Consider the following 21214-nt stretch of genomic DNA (forward strand, 5'->3'; position numbering starts at 1 on the left):
TTCAACCACTGTAAAATTTATAACAAAGCTGAACACTCTTAAAACATATTGTTTAATATTTAAATGTAGTATTTCTCAAATTTCACAGTATATTGCCTATGTACGAAACAAAGTAAGTTACAAAAGAAATGGTGTAAGATCATCATCAAAATTATGTGATGCGCTTATGTTAGAAACAGATTTTGATCTGTAAATAAACATACTTGTTTAAAAGTGTTTTTCAAAATGTAAGTCATTCCACTGGTAAATTGAAAAATCAATTTGATAGGTCATAAATATTGCATTTTTAAAATATAATAGAACAGATCTAGATACAAAATATCAGAGTGTATCACACTCAAATATTAAAGGGCAAGTTGTTTCATGGAACTATCTGTTTTAGGTTTTTGAATATCATCATGGATGTGTTTAATATAGTGATATAAAATATATTTTCTTACTGGGAATAATAGTGAAGACTGGAAAATTGATGATCACAATTGTTTAACTCATGTTACAGTTTAGATATGTTATATCCCCTATAAACTCATGAGTACATGTTCATTAAAAGTTGAATGAAACTTAAAAGAGATTCTATTCCCACAACGTAAACATTAAACGAGGTGCTTAGGGTTTTTAAAACTGTTCAAAAAAAACCTACTTAACTGAAAATGTGCTAAACAAATAGTGCCTATAAATGTGACTATCAAAATACTATCTCACAATTATACAGTAATTAATATCTTTTCATAAGTAATTTCAACATGCTCTCAATAGATTCAAACAACAATGTGATATACAAAAGTAGTAGTATTCTGAGTAATCAGACTGACAGACACATGTTTAAGAGCATACAGTAAATAAGCAAGAGTCAAGAGCAAAACTCCAGCCACAGAAATAATATTTACATTCCTAAACCAGCCAACATAGATGCTAACATCAAGCATTTTGTTTGGTAAGGTACACTAAAAGATAAAGGATAAAAAAAAGGGGGGGGGAGTACCTGCTTATGACCTGATTCAAGCCTCACTAGGCAGTCCTGTCTTCCCAGGGATGCACCTGGAAAGAACTGCTTGTGACCTAGTTCTAGCCTCTATAGGCATTCCTGTCCTTCCAAGGATGCACCTGGAAGAACCTAACCCCACTGGCACTCTTGGTAAGAGGACCACTGATCTTAGGCCCAAATGCAGATCCTGAAATGGTCCTGTGACAAAGCTCCAGTCCCTCTCTACTACAGTCAGACTGACTAGTGACTCACCTGGAAATCCAGAGGGAGCTAAACCCATCTTCCCCCTGGTAAAAGATCAACCATCTGTAGAACCAACTGAAACCCTGGAAGCAGCCCTGTGACATGCCTCCAGTCTGGCTCAATCACAGTTCCACTGGCAGTCTTGTCTACCACAAAATGGGGAGGAATCATGCCCACCTGTGTCCCAGGCAACAGGCCTGCCAAATGCAGACCTAACTGTGGATCCAGCAGAAACTACATGACTTAGCTCCAATCTTGTTTGATCACAATGTCAGGGATAGTCCCACAGGTCCAGGAAAATGGCAGGAGAAAGTCTTTACCTGGCAAATTCAGCCTGTAAACACTGCAAGAGGAATTTGCTCCTTCAAATGGAGACACCAAGGTGAAACTATATGGGTCACAAAGAGTCAGAGAAACATGACACCATAAAGGAAACAAACATAGCTACAGGAACTGATCCTGAAGAAGTAATACACATGAACTGCCTGGCAAGAAACTCATAATTATTTTCTTCAACTCAATGAACTATATGAAAATATAGAAAACCTAACAAAATCTGAAAAATACATGAAAAGAGCATTTTTTAAAAGACAAAACATTAAAAAGACTCAAATTCTAGAGCTAAAGAATACAATCACTGAAATGAAAAATCGGAGAGAATCTCAACAACAGATTCAATAATACAATGAACTTATGAACAGATTATCTGAAATTAGCTAGAGATAAGAATAAAATAATGAAAAAGAGTGAAAAAAGCATAGAGGACTTCTGGGAAATCATCAGGCAAATCAACATACACATTATGAGAGGTTCAAAAAGTACACTGAAAGAGAAACAAGCAAAAAGGCTTTGTAAAAAGAAAACTTTTCATTTGGAAGAATGGAGATCCATAATCCAAAGAATCCTACGTACACAAAATATAAAGAAAGCTTCACTGAGACACATTATGGTTAGGTTATTAGAAGAGAATTTTGAAACCAGTAAGAGAAAGCAACTTATCATACACAATGGGTCCTCTATAAGATTATAAGCAGATTTTTCAACAGAAATTTGCAGACCAGTAGAAAGTACAATGCTATGTACAAAATACTGATGGAAAATCTGCCAACCAAGAATATTTTACACAGAAAAACTGTGCTTTAAGAATGAAGAAAATATAAATACTTTCATTGAAAAACAAAAATGGGAGTTCAACATCATTAGACCTGCCTTATAAGACTTGCTAAAAGGAGTTCTTCAGGCTAAAATGAAAATACACCCAACAATAGCATGAAAGCATATAGAAATATCAATCTGAATGTTAAAAGCAAACATTAAAACAAACACAGAATACTGTAATACTATAATGATAGCATATAAATCCCTTTTAAAACTAGTATGAGAAGACAGAGAATTCAAATAAGTATAATCACATACATTTGTTAATAAAAAATACCAAAAGAATATCTGACATTAATTACATAAAGTATGGTGGAGAATAAAGTGTAGAGTACCTGAAACCAACTGAAATAAAGTTACTATCAGCTTTAATATAGACTGTTATGTTTGATGTGAACTCAACAGTACTCACAAAATAATGTTCAATACGTATACAAAAGATAAAAGAATCATGAAATTATGGCATTTGCTGCTAAATGCATAGAATTGGAGAACATCATGCTAAGTAAAATAAGCCAAACTCAAGTCAAGGGTCAAATGTCTTCTTTCATATGCCAAAGCTAGAGCAAAATTAGGAGGAAAAAAAAATGTTTGGGGTAGGAGTGGTTTCCATGAAAATAGAAGGGAGATCAGTGGAGTAGAGGAAGGGAATAGAGGGGGAGAGAAGATGGATGGGAAAAGGGAGGAAGTGCAGAATGAAAGTGACCAAATTATGTTATGTGCATATATAAATAAATATACCACAGTGAATTCCACCTTTATGTATACCTACAAAGCGCCAATGGAAAAAAACTATGAATAAATAGAAGATCAGTAGAGTAGAGGAAGGCTAATAGGGGGAGGGTAGTGGAAAGAGAAAGAGGAAATAACCATAGATTGAAATGGAGCAAATTATAATCAATGCACACATGATTATGTCAAAATAAACCCACTATTATACATAACTATAATGCACTAATAAAACATTTTTAAAATAAATAAAATTTCAAAATTTTTAAAGATAAAAGAACCACATCACCTTAAAAAATCATCAAACCACAAAGAAAAAAAAAAAAAGATGAGGGCTAGGATCGTGGCTCAGTGGTAGAGCACTTGCCTCCCATGTGTGAGGCACTGGGTTCTATCCTCAGTACCACATAAAATGAATAAAGTAAAATAAAGGTATTGTGTCCATCTACAACTAAAAATAATTTTTAAAAAAGATGAGAAAAACAAAAGAACTACAAAACACATAGAAATCAATCAATAATAAAACATCAAGAATAAATAGACTAAGTCCTTACCCATCAATAATTATTTTAAAGGCAAGTGGACCAAACTCCCTAATCAAAAGAAATGGTTGAATGGGTTAAAAACAAGACCCAACTATATGTTGCCTACCAGAAACTCACTTTAAACTTAAGAACATGCAAAGGCTCAAAGTAAAGGGGTGGAGAAAGATGGTCCATGCAAATAGTAACCAAAAGAGAACAGCAGTGAGTATACTTAACGGCAGACAAAATGAACATTAAGTCAAAACCAGTTATAAGAGGCAAAGAATGCCATTATATGATAAAATGGTCAATTCAAAAGGAAAAGAGAAAAATTATACATATCTATGTACCCTACATCAAAGCACATAAATATAGAAAGTGAAGAAAGACAAATCAGAAGAGAGAACAGGTAGTACAATATTAGGAAACTTCAATTTGTCACCATCTGTAGTGGACAGGTCATCTAGACAGAACATCAAAAGAAAACAGCAAAATTAAACAACATTATAGACCTAATAGACCTAACCAACATATACAGAATTTTCTACCCAATAGTGGAAAAAATATGCATTCTTTCCAAATGCACACAGAACATTCTTCAGACTGGATCACATATTAGGTAACAAAAAAGTCCTAAAAAATTAAAGATCAAAATCATATCAAGAATGTTTTGTGACCTCAAAGGAATAAAAGTAGAAATCAGTATGAACAAGGTAACAGGAAAATCCTAAGTATGTATAAACTAAATAGTATACTCCTGAACTACTGGTCAAAAAGGAACTTAAAGGGGGATTTAAGAAAAACAAAAACACTACCTACCAAAACTTGTGGGATGTAGTAAAAGCAACAGTAAGAGAGAAGTTAGTAATAATGATAAATACCCACATTTAAAAAATCTAGACAAATGACCCATCTTTATACCTCAAGAAACTAGGAAAAGAACAAAGCCCAAAATTAGCAAAAAGCAGAGAAATAATAAAGATTAAAGCACAAATAAATGAAGTAGAGAACAGAAAAAAATCAAAACCATGAGTTCAGATTATTTAAAAGTAAAATTTAATAAAAGCTCAGTTTAGTGAAAAGGGACTCAAATTCAGAAATGAGATGTTATTTCTGATGCATCAGAAATAAAAGGTATAAGGGACCATTAGGAACAATTATACACCAAAAATTGAAAATTTTAGAAGAAATAGATAAATTCTTAGAAATATACAACCTACCAAACTGAGTCAAGAAGAAATTCAAAGTCTAAACAGATCAAACACATAAGGAGACTGAATCAGTAATAAAATGCCTCCCAAGAAGAAAGGGGAACAGGAACAGATGGCTTCCCAGATGAATTCCACCAGACAGTTCAAGAAAATTAGTATCAATCTTTATTAAATTCTTCCAAAAATTAGGAGAAGGAATAGTTCCTAACACTTGTTATGAGATTAGCATCACCCTAATACCAAAGTCAGACAAAGACTCCACACATACTGCAGGCCAACATTCATATTGAGATGCAAAAATTCTCAATACTTACAAGGTGAATTCAACAGCATATTAAAAGGATCATACAACACAATCAAGTGGATTTATCCCCGAAATGTAAGGATGGTTCATTATATACAAATCAGTTGATGTGATACGACATTAATAATATTAAATATAAAAACCACATGATCATACCAGTATGTGCAGAAGAAGCATTTGACAAAACACAACATTCATTCAGGATAAACAGTCAACAAAATAGGTGCAAGAGGAACTTACCTCAACAAAGATATACATAAAATTTCCACTGGTAATATCATAAATGATGAAGAAAAACTGAAAACATTTTCTCTAAAGTTCAGTACAAGGTAACAATACCCATTCTCACCATTCCAATTCAACATAGTACCAGAAGTGCTACCAGGAACAATTGGACAAGAAAAAGAGAAAAAAAGGCATCCAAACTATAAAGAAAGAAATACAACTGTCTGTTTGCAGACGACAAGATCCTATATGTAGAAAAGCCGAAAGACTCCACCACAAAAAAAAAAAAAAACCTCTGTTAGAACTAAAAATTCAGTAAAGTTGCAGGATACAAAAATCAGTGGTATTTCTCTACATAAACAATGAGCTATACAAAAAGAAATCAGAAAAACCATTCTATTTACAACAGCAATAAAAAGAACAAAATATTTAAGAACAAACTTAAAGAGGTAAAATTTGATATGCTGAAAATTGTATTGATGAAGAAAATAAAAGACATTTGAAAATGTAAAAACATTCAATCTTCATGGACTGAAAAGAATATTGTTAGAACATGAACACTACCCAAAGAAATCTACATATTCAATGTAATCTCTATTTAAATCCCAAAGATATTCTTTAAAGAAATTTAAAAAATCATAAAATTCATATGAAATCACATAGAGTCAGAACAGTCACAGTAATTATGAGCAAGAATAACAAAGAGCAAAGCTGGAGGTATCATACTTCCTTATTTCAAAATATATTAAAAGGGTACAGTAATCAGTTGGATATAGTGGCTCACACCTGTATCCCAAAGACTCAAGAGGCTCAGGCACAAGAATCCCAAGTTCCAGGCCAGCCTGGGAAACTTAGCAAAATTATCTCAAATTTAAAAATAATATAAGGACTGGCGCTATAGCTTAATTATGGAGAGCACCTGGGTTCAATTCCCAGTACCACCAACTAATAAAAAAAAAAAAAAAGTACAGTAACCATAGCAATATGGTATTGGCATAAAGACAGACATTTAGATCAATGGAACAGGATAGAGAGCCCAGAAAAAATCCACACATTTAAGGTTAACTGATCTTCAATAAGGGTGCCAATAACACATAAAGAGGATATTCTCATCAATAAATAGTAGCTGGAAAATGGATAACCACAGGCAGAAGATTAAAACTGTACCCTTACCTCACACCATCTTCAGACAACTCAAAATAAAGACCTAAATGTAAGAGTTAAAAACCTAAATGTAAGATTACTACAAGAAGACGGGGGAAAGCTCTTGACATTGGTCACAGACTTCAATATGACAACAAAAGCAGTCAACAAAAAGAGGTAAGACTGTATCATACTAAAAAGATTCTGCACAGCAAAGGAAATAATCAACAGAGTATAAAGGCAACTGAAAGAATGGAAGAAAATATTTATTTTTAACTATGTAGCTGATAAAGAAGTTTAATACCCAAAATATATAAGAAACTCAACTCAATAGCAAATTAATTAAATAAATAACCTGATTTAAAAATAGGCAAAGGACTGAAACAGGCATTTCTCAAAAAAGAGATATATAAATGGCTAAAAAGTACATCGAAAAAATTTTCAACATCACTTAATCATTAGGGGAATGCAAATCAAAACCACCACTTGTTAGAGCACTTGTTAGAATAGCTATATATCTAAGCTATTTATCCAAGTTTATATATTATCTAAGACAGAATTTTTGGCTAGAATGTGTACACTAGAGAACCTTGCACACAGCTGATAGGAATGCAAATTACTACAGCCATTATGGGAAATACATGAAGTTCCTTGAAAAATTAAAAATAGAACTACAATATGATCCAGGAATCTTACTTCTGAGTATATATCCAAAAGAAATGAAATCCATAGTTTGAACAGATATCTTAATTCCCACGTTCATTGCAACATTATTTACAATAGCCAAGACACGGAAACAACTAAAGTGTCCACTGATAGAGAATGGATAAGGAAACTGTGGAATACATACAATAGACTATTATTCAGTACAAGAAAAGGAAATCCTGCCATGTCCAACAGCATGGATGAACCTGGAGGACATCATGCTAAACAAAATAAACCTGACAGAGAAAGACAAATACTGCCTAATCTTTATTATATGTGGAATCTAAAACAACTGAATTCATAGAAACACAGAGTTAGAATGGTTTCCAGAGGTTGATGAGTTGGGGAAACGTTCATCAAAGTGTATAAAGTTTAAGTCTTGCAAAATGAATAGGGGTTCTGGAGATCTGATGGTAGAGCGTGGCAACCACAGTTAACAACACAGCATCGTACACTTGCAATTTTCTGTGAGGGGAGATCTTAAATGTTCTCACCACACACAGCAAACAAACAAAAAAACCTAAAGGTAACTTTCATGTGACAGAAATGTTAACTGCCTTGATTTAGTGGTAACTTCAAAATTGGAGATGTATACCAAAACACCAAGTTGTACAACAATATACAAATAATTCCTATTTGTCAATTATATCCCTGTAAAGTTGAAAAAATATCAAAAAGTAAAGAGACCATTCTAGGCAGCAATAGGGTATATTCTAAGAAGGGAGACAATGAGCAACATCTCAATGATAGTGAAGGAAGGGGAGCCTAAAGAACCTAAACCACCCAAATGAATCAAAGCGTGGTTTATAAAAAAGGAACTCAAACATAAAATTTAAAAACATCTGTGTTTCAAGATGCAATACTTGAGATCTGTGCAAATACTGTATTAGAAAAAAAAAAAAAAAAAAAAAAAAAAAAACCTACTATTCTTCCCAGGAACTATTTCTCCTACTAAGTTCTCAGAACAGAGAAAATCCCATTCTCCATGGTACCCACACAAATGCTCCAAAGAAAATTACAGCCCTTCTCTCTCCAAGTATGGAAATAAAGCTATAAGCAATTTTGCTTACACTAGAATTTCAAGTATCTACTGATCTCTTCATTTTCTTTCTTTTTCCTTATCCACCAGAGACTCTATCCAACCTTAGGAGTTTTAGTGTTTGGAGGACATAAATTAGCAGCTGCTACACTCCAGAAATTTCCTAATGATGAGTCTAACAATTTCACAGCTGTAACCACATATCCAACTAACCACACCATTACTTCACCCAAAGTACAAGGATTTTCTCATCTTGACTCTAAACCCACAATCCCTTCACGTGACAAATGACATAAACATGTAGTTCCTAGATCAATCAGTTAAAAATTGTGGCACTGCTATCAGGGTTTTCAGTTTGATAAAACATAACATTTCTTTTAATTATTTATTTTTTTTTATTTTTTACAGACTGCATTTGATTCATTGTACACAAATGGGGTACATCATTTTGTTTCTATGGTTGTAATCATGAACAGAACCTCCAAGAATTATGGGATATCATGAAAAGACCAAATTTAAGAATTATTGGGATAGAAGGTTCAGAGATACAAAACATAACATTTTTAAAAAATCTGTAATTCACAATCTCCTTTATTAAGGGACAGAACACCTACATACTTGCCACCAACTTAAGAAAAAGTAGCTTTGAAGCTGCCATTTGCATGTGTGCGTGCTTAGATCTGTTTCTAAGTCTCTGCTGTGCTTCCTTTGTCTATTTCATTACCAATGCTTGCTGTCTTATTTACTAGAGTAGTAAAGTAAGTACTAAGTAATTGATAAAAGTCTTTACCCCAATCCTTGCCTGGTTCTACTTCTTCATACATCCAATCTATAAAATCAATTTGAGAAGTGACATCCAATATTAAATTTTCCTACTGTAAAAATGATTCCCTCTTTATTTAGAATATATAATCTTAGTGTTATACTTTCCTACATAAACATATTTCACATCTTTTGTTAGATTGATTGCTGTGTACCTCATTTTCTATTACTTTAAGTAGTTTTTGAATTTCATTTTCTAGCCACCTGTTATTGGTACACAGAACTGCACTTAACATATATACAATAATGTCTTCATAATATTGAGAACTTTACTGTCAATTGGGAGGATCTATATACACAATTATACTGGCTACAAAAAAAAAACTTATTCCTACTTTCACTTTTATTTTCTTACCTTACTCACTGGTTAAATTTCAAGCACAATGTTGAAAAAGACAGGTAGACAGTACACTCCATTATCTCTTTCATGATTCTAATTTCACAAAGTTAAAAAAATTCCCTTCTATTTTTAGTTTGCTAAGAGTTTTTATCATAAAAGGATATGAAAATCTTCAAATATCTCTTCTTCATTAGTAGAATAACAACGTGGGCTTCTCTTTTATTTGTTAAAGTGTTAAGTGAAAACCATAGATCTAATATCAAACTCAACACTGCATTCCTGGAATAACACCAACAGGGTTATAATGTCTATCTTGCCAGATTCGGTTTGGTAATAATTTGTTTAGATTTTCTGCATCTAGGTTCATGACCAATAATGTCATAATTTTTCTCTCTTGCAATGCCCTTATCCACTTTTCACAAGCAAGCTTCATTTGGGGAACATTTCTTTTTCTATTTCATTAATTTTAAGATATCATCACCAACTGGCTAAATTCCTAATATTAGAGAAGTCATAAACTACAGAAAACATATAACAATTAACAAGAGAGATTATAAATTCCATCAATTAAAGATCCAATTCAACTTCAGAAAAGATAAAATGTGTGTGTGTTGGGGGGGATTGTTTTTAGAATTAAGAAAATACAGCATTAATGTAAGATTGGAATGTTTTCCTTAAATGTTTGGTAGAACTTGTTTGTAAACCTAACCAGGCCTCATATTCTCCTTGTAAATCTAATTATATTACTAATTAGATAACTTTAAAGACTTAAAAATCACCAGATTTTCTATTCCTAAGTCAGTTCTGGGATGTTATCTCTTTCAAGATTTTGTTCATTTCATCTAATTTTTCAAACGTATTGGCTTAGAACAGTTTAAAATATTATCTTTTAAAACATGCACATGTATTTTAGTTGTGTCCCCCTTTTCATTACTGATGTTTCCTTTTTGCCCCTTGTCAAAAGTTTGATAATTTTATTAACCTTTTTAACAAAGAATTTCATTCTTTCTTATAACTCTCAACTGTTTTGTTATTTAAATAAATATTATTTCCTTCCCTCTCTCTACTTTAAAGTTATGCTATTAATCTAAGTTAAATATTTAATTCATTACTTTTTACTCTCCTTGTCAAATATAAGCATCAAGACTATTAATTTTTAGATTTCCTACTTGGGAATTGTAGGGTCGCCTTAATCAGAGGGTGGTTGTCTTTCATCAACTCTGAAAGGATCCTGGCACTATCCCTTTTCATATTGTCTCTCACTCATCGAGTCATATAACTGATAATTACAGTTTGTGCAAACTTCATACATCTGGAGAGCAGACAATGGTGTGGAGTCTCTAATGGTGGTTTATTACCTCGTGTTATTGATTTTTCCACATACTTTTCAGCATCGAGTGTTGTCACTGTTCTGACTCAGTCATTCTAACAGATGCAGATGGTATCTTCTTGTTTTAATTGTTAACTGATTTTAATTGTGAGCTCATATACAATCCTGTTGAGGCCTGTGTTTAAAGTCTCTCCTCTAAAAAGGATTTGTGTTGACTCTTCTAATTATCTGTGCAGACTAAATGCAAGATCATCTTAAACTAAACTTGGGGTTGTTTATATACTACAGATATAGTATAAATTCTTTTCCTAAGTTCAAATTGATGTAAACTTGTGCTTAAGATTTCTCAAGGAAGACTTCCCTCTCCCATCATTCTCTGCCCAGAATCAAGGCCAATACAGGCAAGTATCCTCAGTGGCATCCTCAGTGGCATATTTTCCAATTGATTAAGAATGCTGCCCTTTAGAACTTTGAATTTCATGAAACAAGCTCTTCAATTCATATTTCTATCATGAATGGGTCACAGTCTTTTACTCCTCTCTCTTGTTAAAACCCAAGCTTTAGACCTTCAGGAATTAGCAGATACCAGTCAGGATAAAAGCTGGCTCTAGAACTCACTATTTCTGGGGTCACAGTTTCTCAAAATCTGCTCCTTCTACTGATTCCTTTATCTTACTGATAATTCAGTTGTGATTTAAAACTAAAATGTTTTAAAACATTTTATCCAGTAACCGATATTTTGACTCTGAAGCTTTTCTCTGAATATCAACTCTGCCATTTATTAGATCTGTAGATTCACTGGTATATTTTCATGTTTCCTTATAAAGTTTCCCTATTTCTTTTCTCTAAACTACCCAATTACAAATTCAACACATGACTGCAGGGGCTAAGAATATCATTGGTTTGTTCTTGCTTCCTGGTGCAAAACCACATACCAAGCAGGCTAAATAAAAGCCAGTTTGACCAAAGAGACCCCTAGAAAACCCTGTCTTCCCCATGGGATATGTGTTCATCTGTCATGAACATTCTTCCTTCACCTGAATAAAGATGAATTTTGCTAAAATTTCACGGTTTCATTCTGAAATAAAATTTACATATGTTCCAAGTACAACCACCAAAGAAAATGAGAACAAAATCTATGAAGCTACTGTTATCCTCTCTAGAAATTATGCAAATATTACTTGGCAAATTACATGATATTGACTTTGTTATATATTAATATAACCATACACAGAAGGCCTGCCTCTATATTCCTCAAATAAGAAAAGGAAAATTTTGGCAACCAACTCTATAGATAAAACTCTCCATCACTCTTATAAGAATGAGATTGCAATCTCTCAGACTTTCAAAACAAAGGAGGTTAAATACCAACTGAAAAAAAAGCTAAGCAACTAGTCCAGTTAATATCTGGTAGAAATTTTTCAGGAAAAAAAATCCTGTATTATCATAAATGTTCTTCTTTCTGTTATGCTACAGAAGTAATTAATAAGACCTGGCAAGAATAAGACATACTCCCTTCATTGTGCAGATGCTTTTACACTTTTCAATAAATGCTTTCAAATTATTTTAGTTTCTCCTGTAAAAGCCTACAACAGGTTAATACACATACTGAAACATCTTATAAGAGAGATTTTTTAAATATTTTATTCTTATTAATTTGCCAAATATTATATTTTTTTCATTATTTAATATGCTTTCATAGCTACATGACCCAACTACCAAACACAAAGAATTTAAAAATAATAGTCTCAAGAAATAGTTTCAGAAATCAAATGCTTTAAGGACTAAAAATTTCAGAAGAAAATTATCAAAATGTCTATTCTATTTCTAATATAACCTATGACTACAAACCAAAAGCACAGCATTTAAGGTAAAAAAAAAAAAATTCATGTTAAGTGGGGGTTGGGTAAGAAAAAAATCCAAGTCCTCTTTTGGCAAAACAATTTTCTTGAAATATAATACAGAGATTCAAGAATATATTTGTTATGTGTGTGTGGTCCCAAATATGTTCAGAATTGTCTTACCAAGAAAGGAAGAATTGCTTCGATTCATGGAAGAAAGTGGTTTCTAGATCTCCTTTTGTATGTGAACCACTTAAATGAAAGTACAACTGTGTTAGTCATCTGAGATTATACCAGCAGTGTCTTAATGCTGTCACCCTGGGGAATCTGATACAACATCTTCATGTTAGTAAACTCAGCTTCAGAGACAATCTCCCTTTATTTTGAAGTTTTCTATTAAGTTGTGGATATAGACAGACTCATGTCATTTTTAACACTGCCACAGCACCAAAGTGAAAGGATTTTTGCAGGCTTAAGAGAACTTATTAAAGGATAAGAGAAACAATACTAGCATGGTCTGAATTAATTTTGATAAAACTGATTAAACAGGCAAAACATTTTGTTCTGAAAGTTTCAAAATTTATTTAAATATTTAAGAATTAGAAATGGACTTAAGTTTTAGCAAAGCAACGTCATATATTCTCTCGTAAAACAGTATAACTGAAAGATGGTTTCATAAAAATAAAACAATAAAAAATAGCTGTGTACAACCAAGAATGAAAGGTTACTTACAAATTATAGTATATTATCCAGCCTGAAAATAATCTCAAACGTGATCCAGAGGTAAGAGTATCTACTCATGAGATAAGCTATGACTTAGTCTCAAGGTCCCTTGGGCATTATCCTTATTTAAAAGTAGAGGTGAAAAAGGAGAAAACAAGCCTAATTAATCTATGTCTGTTTTTCTCTTTTTCTTAATAAACAATTGAAATATACTAAGTTCAAATGAGTCAGCATAAAACAATCCTATCCTATTTGAGACCAGAACAGTACTTCATTCAAAGTATTATTTTTTTTACATTTTTTTTAGTTGCAGATGGACACAATACCTTTATCTTATTTATTTATTTTTAAGTGGTGCTGAGGATCGAACCCAGTGCCTCACACATGCGAGGCAAGTGCTGTACCACTGAATCACAACCCCAGCCCCAAATTCAAAGTATTATAAAATAAAATACTTTGTCTTTGAATGAGAAAGAATTCTGGGAAATACACAATTTTTTAAATAATCAGAATCTCCCTGCTCTTCCAAAAAAAAAAAAAAATTGAAAAATTATGGGAGGAAACTATACTGCTATACTGAAGAACACTTAAGAATCATTTTGTTTCTAAGTGATGATGGCCTACATTAAATTGGTACAAGTCAATATGCATAAAGGAGATACAGTCAGGAAATAAAAATTAAAATAGACAAAATTTTTTAATTAGTGGTCACTAATCTCTGACTTGGTAAGCACGTAATTTAAGGCAACTAACTCCCTTGGCAAACCTGCTTGTTGGGGAGATTATTTATACCAATATAATCATATAAAGAAGCACATGAAATCTCAAAAGCAGTGATATGGGAATTTTGAAAATTAGGATAATAGGATCATCTAAAGAAAGAAGAAATTCTAACAGTATATGGTGGAATGAGCAGTATCTGGAAGGGGGAAGGACATTTCACAGTTAAAGAACAGGATAAATAAAACCACAGTGATGGGGAACAGTGAAGAAAACTACCCAGATGGATTCATTAGGGGGAAAAAATATGAAATTGGAAGAATACAGGAAAATCGGCATATACGAAGAGGCTCAACTATGATTATGGAAGCTGCAACTTATGCTCTTAATTGCTGGTGTCCAAATGTCACTACATTTGATACGTTTAGAGAGTTGTATAAACACATATTACTGAGCCTTACCCTAGAGATTCTGAAAGGGTGGAGTAGCATCTGTATCTTAGCAAAGCTCCCAAGTGATTCTCAGACACAGCTAGACTTAGGTTCTACTACTGCTTGAGGCAACAGTAAGCGATTACCTTCTTGAATATGGGAGTGACAACTGTAGGTATCTAGATAGTTTTTCAGTTGCAAACTTGAATAACAAAAAGTGGTATTTTCATTTATAATTTTCTATTTCTCTTTATTCATGTTATTTCCATCAGAGATTTACTTCAGAGGATCCATGTGTCTGGCTGTATACATCTATAAAAACTTCTCTCCTTCTCCTGTCACAATCTCACCTTAATATTAGCAATATTTTTGGTTTGGTTACTTTGTTAAGAAAGATGAATCTGGTATTCAGGAGGGCAAGTTCCTCACAGCAGTTAGAGGTTGTGATACCAAGTATTATAGGTATAAAATGACAAAGACCTGATCTACGACCACAATAGTAAGAATGGAAACAAAGGGGAAAAAAATCAGTCTTGACACCATAAAACTTCTAGAAGAAATTACAGAAAATATTCTTTGAAACTTTAGAGTTCACAAAGATGGGAGAGATTTAATCATAGGGAAAAATAATATATTAGGTCAAATCTAAATTAAAAACATGCTCTGTGAAAAAATCATTAAGACTATGCAAAAGCATACCAAGACTAGAAAAAATGCAATACACACAGCAATCAAAAAAATAACATTAAGATATTAAAGGTGTAAAACTCAATAATACTAAAGTCAATTTTTAAATGAGCAAAAAATTAACTGATTATTTCACAAAAGAAGATAGAATAGTAGCCAATGAGCATATGAAAAGATGTTCAACACCCTTAGTATTCAGAGAAATGTCAATAAAACTATAATGTGATACTGCTACACATCTGTTAGAATGGCTAAAATAAAAAATATCAAGGATGGAGGGCAACTGGACTATTCACACAGTTAACAGGAATGTAAAAGTGGTATAACTACTTTGAAATACCATTTGGCCATTTCTTACAAAATAAAATATACACACTTACTATATGACCTAGAAATTGACTCCAAGGTATTAACCAAAAGAAACAAAAACTTATCTACAAACAAAGTGTTCTGAACCAGGTTGTCCAGGCAGGTTTGGAGACATTCAGAAACCAGGAAGAAGTAGTCCACGTCCACCACCCTGTGTTCTGTGACCCCAATCTGGATCCCAAACAATACAAAATGTGCTTGGGGCCAAAGCATCAACATATGGGTCCACACAGCAGTTAGCTGAAATGTGGCTGGAGAAAAATGATCCAAGTAATAGTAAAAACAACAATAATGGATCTGCATAAACAGCCAGCTCTGCTGCAAAAGGTCTTTTTAATTTATCTAATTTATTTTTCAAAATATTTTTCTGTGATCAGTTTTGAAGTCCATACAAGGATATATTTTTCAAATAGTTTTATTACATAGGACTCCTTTAAGATTGAGCTTTTTGAACAAAAATGTGATCAGTGTTTGCCTTTGAATACATCTTGCTGAACATTAAGGAACATTAAGTAGTAGACCTGCTTAATTCTGACTTGAAATGTCCCTCATGAACAAAACCTTATGTTTTTGTTTGTTTGTTTGTTTTTGTTTTTTTTTACATTCCCTTTCCAGGCCCCCTCTCTATAGTCCTATGGCAGAAAACATGAACATTCCTATTAAATATTATTGTAACAAAACAAAACAAAAACACATTGTAACTCTGGTAAATGTTCTGTAGTGACTGTTAACCTTGCACATATTGTACCTTTTGTCTTTTTTTTTGCAAGTTTTTTTTTTTTTTTTTTTTTTTTTTTTTTTTTTTTAAAGCCATGTAAGGGCTGGGGATATAGCTCAGTTGCAGGGCCTTGCAAGCACAAGGCCCTGGGTTCAATCCCCAGCACCAAAAAATAAAAATAAAAAATAAATGCCATCTCAAGGGCTGTGGTTGTAGCTCAGTGGTAGAGCACTTGCCTAACATGAGGCACTGGGCTCAACCCTCAGTACCAAATATAAATAAATAATAAAGATCCATTGACAACTAAAAAAAAAAAAGTCATCTCAAGTTCCAGCTGTAAAATAAGGAAGTGTGATAATATTTGTATCATCATAATCTTTAGCAAAGCTTTCCAAAGTTCCTTATTTCCCCCCACACTGTACTCTACCCACCGAGGTCAAGTAAGCTTTGACAAGCCAGGGGAGTGAGAAACAGCACAGCCAGGGCTGGGGTGGTACCTGTCATGCCTTGGCCTAAACAGACCTGGCACCACATTACAAGAAGCATTTGGTGTTTTCTCTCTTACTGACTCTTCTCTTTTGAGGGTAAAATATTAATATTTAGAATGATGAAGAAGAATTACTACACTAACTCTAATGTATGCAAGCTAAACATCCTAATGAAAACATTGGGGGAGGTGTATTTGGTTTCAATCACTTCATCTTGTGTTATGGAGATGGTTACTTCATTCTTTAATTACTGTTTCTCTTATCCTTGGCATCTCAATACCTTTAATTTATTTAATATCTATTGTTTAAGGTTCTGCCATTTCTTGAGTACCCATAAGTTTTAGTATTTATGTGTACCAGGAATGTGGTTAGTATGTTTTATTTGCAGTAAACAGATCTCCAAAGATTTCCTTTTGAAGACATGTTTCTCCCCTCCTTAATTTTCACATTCCTGCTCTACTAAATGTTAAATGTTCTTGGACAATTTTGGTGCTCATGTGTTTTGGGAACAAAAATGAAATGACTCTGTCATAATACCAGAATGTTTGTTTTTAATTCACAGATCAAATGTGCCTTCATAATCTTTTTTTCATTTAGATTTCAAACAGTTGATAGACTTACCATTTTAATACACATCATTGGAGATCTGCTTATTTGTAAATAGCCTACTGCTCATTTGGAAAAATAAACCAGTGGACAATACTTTTCTATTGTACTTTTGAAAAACATTTTGTCTCATTATTCCTCTTTAAGCTGAAGAATTGTATTATATTTGGAGAGTTAAAATTCTTAAACACAAAAAAAATTCTATGTACATAATGGAATCACATCAAAAGATACAGGAGACAGAGTTTGGTCAATAATTTCTTAGCGCTATACAATGGGCATATATATTTCACCATACTATTCTCCAAAATTCCCTGTTTACTGGAGAAATAGTCATGGCAGATACAAATGAGGACAGGTTTAATTATTAATTAAACCTTTTGTTGCTTGCCTAAGTCACAAGTTAAAGAATTCTTCTAAATATTCTATTACATAGATACATGAATCAGATGAACCATGTCTATTGCAGTCAAAATTCTGGTTCTGAGAATGGCGAACAACCAGGTCAGTTGCATACTTTTAGGATTTTATCTTAACGAAGCTTATTTACATCAAAGAATGTACAAATGCCTATTTTCAGGTCTTCAAAAAAGCATTTTGGCAAAAAAAATTCTAACTGTCCAAAAGTATATTCAACAATCAAGCAATAAATATTAACACTGTGATTATTTTCATCTTATTAAATAATATTTTTATAGTTTCAACAGTGGTATATAAAAGTGTTTCCATCTAACACATGACTAAACAAGTATTTTTCATTGAAATAAAAGTAACAACCACCAGCTGAACATCCCTTATGTGAAGCACTTGAAACCTTCATAGTGTTTTGGATTTCAGACTTTTTTGGATTTTGAAATATTTGCATACATGAGATATCTTGGGGATGGGATCAGAGTTCAAATAAAAATTCATTTGTTTCATATATACCTTATACACAATTTCAAACAATATTTTTACTGTTCCTTTGTTCTGATCATGACCCACCCATGAGGTCTGGAATGGAATTTTCCACTTACAGTGAGTGTTCCTGTCAGTGCTCAAAAAGTTTCAAATTTTAAAGCATTTTAGATGTCAGATTCTGTGGATTAGGGGTGCCTGATCTGTACTTAATGGTCAATATTTACTTTTTAAAAAGTCACACAAGCCCAATCTCAAAGGATGATTCCTAAAGTTACAACATCAAAACCACAATAATTACATGGCCAATATAATATGACAGTTAACTCTACATTCAATTTTTAAAATACATGATAATCAAGTACAATAGTTCCTCCACCAACCACAGGAGATACATTCTAATATTCCCCCAGTGGGTGCCTGAAACCACAAATAGTACTGAACCCTACATACTCACATAAACAATACAATGTTTTTTCCTATATATGCACACCTAACAAAGTTTGACTTAAAAAAGTTAGGCACAGTAAGAGGTTAACAATAATAAGATAAGTAGCACCATGATAACAATATGCTATAATGAAAGTTATATGAATGTAGTTTCTTTCCCTGCTTCTCTCTCAACTGCCATAGGGTGGGACTGTACTCAACATGCATATACTAGACAAAGGGATTATTCGCCTTCCTGATGGGACACAGCAGCAGGATGTCATGAGATTACATCTTACTACTCAGAATGAAATGCAACTTAAACTTATGAATTCTTCATTTCTGGAATTTTCCACTTAATAATTTCACTCCACGTTTGAGAGCAGAAAGTGAAAATGCAGATGAAGGAGGACTATGGCATATTTTAACTTTAGAACACCAAATTCAAGTTCTTAGCTTTAAAAGCAATTCTTGCACTGCAGCTACCAATCACACCACAGGAGAGTTCAGAACACGTGATTAAATAAACTTTAGCTGAGTAGTAGAATCTACACAAAAGGGATCAACTATGAATAAAAAAGTCTGATCCATGAACCAATGGGAATCTCCAAGACCCTTTTAGAGGGTCTGCAAGGTCAAAATTAGTTTCATAATATTTTTTCATAGTGAACTAGAGAAAGGAATTTTTGATCTAATGACGATAGAAGTGAAATCGGGCCAAAGTGTAGGAACACCTATACAAGCAAGGTTTTAATTTGGAAGAGAAAAGGGTATATGAGCTTCTCATCAAAGGAACAGCCCTAATTGGGAGAAAAATCAGGCTGATCCCCCAATAAAGGAAGGACAAGGTAACCTTTTCTCAAGCACCTGAGGAGGGCTGGGTTCTGGTGTTTTTCTACACATCATGAGTATGGTTATTTATTTATTTTAGGAATTTCTTCCTTGTCAAAGATCCTTCATGACATCTAGGATGCCATGACCTGGTCATCTTGCACCAGGTCTCCTTAGTCAATTTGATTAAGAATATGAGGGTGGAAGGGCTGGGGAGATAGCTCAGTCGGTAGACTGCTTGCCTTGCATGCACAAGGCCCTGGGTTGGATCCCCAGCACCGCAAAAAAAAAAAAAAAAAAAAAAAAAAAAAAAAAAGAATATGAGGGTGGAAATAAGGAAATCAGTATGAAGGTTCCTGAAAAGACTACGAATGAAACCACCTATGATCTAGCTATACCCATTCCTCAGTATTTACCCTAAAGAATTAAAGTCATCATACTACACTATAGTGATACAGCCACATTCATGTTTATAGCACAACAATTCACAATAGTCAAATTATGGAACCAGTTCACAGGCCTGTCTATAGACTAATGAATTAAGAAAATGATACGTATACACAATGGAGTTTTACTCAGCCATAAAGAATGAAATTATGTCATTTGCAGGAAAATGGACAGAACTTGAGGAAGTATTAAGCAAAATAAGTCAGATTCAGAAGGTCAAAGGTCATATGTTTTCTCTCATATGTGGAAGCTAGAGAGAAAAAAGGGAAAAAAGAGGGGATTCTCATTAAAATTGAAGGAAGAACAGTGGAAGAGAGGAAAGAAACCAGGGGGAAGGAAAAGGGGAGGGAAAGAGGAAATACTAGGGAATGATACTGGCCAAATGATATGTTATATTGTATGCACGTACGAATATGTAACAATAAAATCCACCATTAGGTACGACTATAATGCACCAATTAAAAAATATGAAAAAAGAATAGGAGGGTGGCAGAAGGCATACCCATACATTATTCAAGGGGGAGAATATGGAAATATTTTAGGAAATACACAGGTAACAATAGGTCACAAGTTATGGATAAAGGCCTGAGAGTTTACCACCCTTTTGTCCCTGACTATCTCAAATGTGTTGACATTTTCACTGATGGTGCAAAAGCAATATTAGGTAAAACTGCTGGCACCTTGGCACAAATCAAGGCAGAAAAACCAAATGCAGTAGTGGTCACTGAGTTCTTTGTGGTTATTCACTCACAGTAAAAGAATGTCTCATAAATGTCCTTGAAGAAGCAGAAAAAAATATTAATCTTGAGCCCTATGAACAGAGTTTAAAGATTGTGTGTGACAAAATGAGAAATATGCATAAAGCACTTCTTTGTGGTATATTTTTAAAGTTGTCAATATTTGGAAAATCTGCATAATTCAATTAACAAATATTTTCCGAAAGACATGATGTTACAAAACCATGCATGAATAAAAAGCCATTCAAAATCCAAGACAGATCAATGGATTTTCATTTTACAGAGTATGGGAAGTATACTATATTGCAACCAACATTTAAGAAACCACTATTTGTCAAGCTTTGGTGTACTACCAAAGAAAAACATCTATAATTGCACATAAAAGCTACATTTATATGTGATGCTGAAATTTTTAAACCTTTATTAAATAATGATATTGCAACAGATTGCAGAATCAGATAGGAAAATATAGGTCTTTCATTAAGCCAGACATCAAAGAGATCTGCAATCATTATCAAACTGTATGGGGGCC

The 21214-nt window shown here is 33.1% G+C and overlaps 1 protein-coding gene across 9 annotated transcripts in view; it reads right to left on the reverse strand.

Annotated features, from left to right (window-relative positions):
• Osbpl8 (oxysterol binding protein like 8) overlaps positions 1–21214 on the reverse strand; it is a 169020-nt gene that overhangs the window by 75067 nt on the left and 72739 nt on the right. The gene's annotated exons all lie outside the window — the stretch shown is intronic.

Source organism: Sciurus carolinensis, chromosome 4 (genome assembly GCF_902686445.1).
Source record: "Sciurus carolinensis chromosome 4, mSciCar1.2, whole genome shotgun sequence".
In the NCBI taxonomy this organism is placed as follows: Eukaryota; Metazoa; Chordata; class Mammalia; order Rodentia; family Sciuridae; genus Sciurus; species Sciurus carolinensis.